The sequence below is a fragment of the Colobus angolensis genome, unplaced genomic scaffold (assembly GCF_000951035.1).
Source record: "Colobus angolensis palliatus isolate OR3802 unplaced genomic scaffold, Cang.pa_1.0 Scaffold581, whole genome shotgun sequence".
In the NCBI taxonomy this organism is placed as follows: domain Eukaryota; kingdom Metazoa; phylum Chordata; class Mammalia; order Primates; family Cercopithecidae; genus Colobus; species Colobus angolensis.
The window spans coordinates 144,525-147,934 of NW_012119388.1; the positions used below are offsets into that span (position 1 = coordinate 144,525).

Sequence of the window (3,410 nt, forward strand, 5' to 3'; positions counted from 1 at the left end):
CAACTAGTCGGGAGGCTGAGTTGGGAGGATCTCCTGAGCCCAAGAGGTGGAGGCTGCAGTGAGCCGAGATCACACACCACTGCACTCCAGCCTGGGCAACAGAGTGAGACCCTGTCTCAAAAAAGCAACAACAAAAAAGTATTCTGTTCTCTCCTATGCATTCAGAATGCTCCTTCTGAAAACCCAGCTGCAAAGCTGTGAAGAGACCCAACCAACTCTGTGGGGGCCCACCTGGAGGAGAAGTGAGACACCTGGCTAACAGTTCCAGCTGAGCTCCCAGTTGGCAACTAGCACCAACTTTCAGCCATGTGGGTGAGGTCATTTGTACCTCCAGACTTTCTACCACCCCAGCCAACACTCTGTGAAGCAGAAAACCACTGGGTTAATGGGTAATGCACATAATTGTAAGAAATAATAAATTGTTGTTTTAAGAGATTCATTTTGAGTAGTTTTTTTTTTGTTTTGTTTTGCATAGCAATAAATCAGGCATTGGCAAACTTTCCGTAAAAGATCAGATAGTCAATATTTTAGGTTTTGCAGGCCAGATGATCTCTGTTGCTACTAAACTTTGCCATCACAGTATGAAAACAACCATAGAAAATACACAAACAAAAGAACATGGCTGAGTTCTAATGCATTTTCACTTACCAAAACAGATGGTGGGCTAGGTTTGGCCATGCAAACTAGTTTCCCAACCCCTGCAATAGATAATTAAAACAAATTAACACCCAGAAGTGGGGAGCTTCCATAACAAAAAACTAAAACATATAACATTGACTTTGGAATCAGGAAGCTTCACAGTCCTGAAGTGTGGGAAGGAGGATGACAGCACAGTGAGGAAGTTGTTGGGAGGTTATTCAGGACCTAAGTGACATAGTGGTAACATAGTAACGCAGATAAAATAATTGAACTTGCCACCTTGGTATGGAGATTTCTAGGCAAAATGTTCAAAATGCTAATTTACTCACTTTAGCTGCCTATGAAGAAGTACAGGAAGAAGAAACTATTTTGTTTCAAGCAAAATTTTGAGAAACTATAGAGGGTCCAGGGCATTATCTACAGCCAGAAAAAAAAAATGCTCAAAGTAAATTAAAACCTAGAGGGAATATTAATTCCAAGACCTTCCCGGTAAAATGGGGACTTAAGGTCAAGGATGTGGCTGTAAGACTTTTGTTGTTGTTTCTCAAATGTTATATTAGTTATTTTTTGTACTCTATTAGTATATTATTGGCATATACTAATATATGGGTAGCAATTTAAAAAGAAATTTAGATTTAGGGGTACAGGTTCAGGTTTGTTATATGAATATATTGCATGATGCTGAGGTTTGGGCTTCTATTGATCCTATCACCCAGTAGGTAGTACCCGATAGGTAGTTTTTCAACTCTTGTCCCCCCACCTCTGTTGGAGTCCCCAGAGTCTATTGTTCCCACCTTTGTGTCATGTGTACTCAATGTTTAGCTCCCACTTACCAGTGAGAACATGTGGTATTTGGTTTTCTGTTCCTGCATTAATTTGCTTAGGATAATGGCCTCCAGCTGCATCCATATTGCTGCAAAGGACATAATTTTGTTCTTTTTTATGGTTGTAAGACTGTTGAGATCTCAGAAAGACTTAAAACAGTGCCTCCTAAACCTCTCATGTAGATTAAAGTGCTTCTAAGAGTCTTAAAGGTTTGGTCCACAGCACTGTAATTCACAGCCTAAAGGAGGGAAGGGCTTTTCTCGAGATTTGGGGGTATGGTTTGATTAAAAATAAAATTCATGGAAAGTTCAGTTTTTTCCCCTACAAGAATTGTACCAGTGTAAGCAGTAGTGGCTTGAGCTAAAACAGACAAAGATAGTTCAACATGAAAAGAGCACACCGGGTACCCAGTGAAGCATCTTGAACAAGTTATCAACTGTGAACAAAGCCTATTTCTTTTGGAAAAGGAGGAATGACTCAAGGGTAAAGATAAGAGCCACAGAGAATCACATTCCCTGACCCTGGAGCAGGTGGAGTTGGTGACAAGTGCATGGTTAGTTCTCAGATTTGCTAATGACTGCTATGTGCCTCTTATTAATCTCCTATTCTAAATGGGAGTGTCTATTGCGGCTTTCTTGTCCTTGTATTTCCATCATATGTTAGATGTGTGGGGGAAAAGTCACTTAAGGAGAAGTTGCAAGTTTAGTACAAATAATTTTTTTAGACTACAGTCACATACCGCTTAATCATGGGGATTTTTTCTGAGAAATGTGTCTTTAGTCAATTTTGTTATTGTGCAAACATCATAGAGTGAGCCTAAATCTAGATAGTACAGCCCACTATACATCTAGGTTATATGGTACGGCCTATTGCTCCTAGGCTACAAACCTGCACAGCATGTTACTGTACTGAACACTGTAGGCAACTGTAACACAATGGTAAGTGTGTAACTAAACATATCTAAACATAGAAAAGGTACAGTAATAATACAGTGTAAAATATAAAAAATAGTATACCTGTACAGGGCAGCTTTATTATCATCTTATGGACCCATCATCCTATATGCTGTCCATTGTTGACTGAAATGTTATGTGGCACATGATGGTATTTGAGAGTAAATTTCTGATATGATGCCCTATTACTCCAAAACCCTTTTGTGTATATTTCCAGTGTAACCACAATATAATAATCAAAACAGGAAGTTAACATGGCTACATTATTATTGTTTTATCCTTAGTCCCCATCCCAGTTTCACTGGTCATCCCAATAACATTCTTTTTTTAACGTAATTTTTATTTTTTAGTGACAGGGTCTTACTGTCATCCAGGCTGGAGTACAGTGGCTTCATCATAGCTTACTGTAACTTCAAACTCCTGGGCTCAAATGATCTCCCTGCCTCAGCCTTCCGAGTAGCTAGGACTACAGGTATGCACCACCATGTCTAGACAATTTTTAAAATTTTTCGTAGAGACAGGGGTCTTGCTATGTTACCCAGGGTAGTTTCAAACTTCTGGCCTCAAGTGATCTTCCTGCCCTGGCCTCCCAAAGAGCCGGGATTATAGGCATGAGGCATGAACCACACTAGGACTCTAATTATATACATGAGAAATTTACTCTCAGATACCATCATGTGCCACATAACAACATTTCAGTCAACAATGGACAGCATATAGGATGATGGGTCCATAAGATGATAATTTTTTTTTTTTTTAGATAGAGTCTTGCTCCGTCACCCAGGCTGGAGTGCAGTGGCATGATCTTGGCTCGATGCAACCTCCACCTCCCGGGTTCAAGTGATTCTCCTGCCTCAGCTTCCCAAGTAGCTGGGATTACACACATACACCACATCCAGCTAACTTTTGTATTTTTAGTAGAGACGGGGTTTCACCGTGTTAGCCAGGATGGTCTCGATCTCCTGACCTCGTGATCCGCCCGTCTCGGCCTCC

At 40.5% G+C, this 3,410-nt stretch overlaps 1 long non-coding RNA gene across 1 annotated transcript in view; it reads right to left on the bottom strand.

Moving 5' to 3' along the window:
• The window catches only part of LOC105526259, a 12,837-nt gene that overhangs the window by 2,161 nt on the left and 7,266 nt on the right, over positions 1–3,410 (bottom strand). The window contains exon 2 of the long non-coding RNA XR_001004054.1: positions 649–698. This is a non-coding gene — a long non-coding RNA (uncharacterized LOC105526259). The remainder of the gene's footprint in view (positions 1–648; positions 699–3,410) is intronic.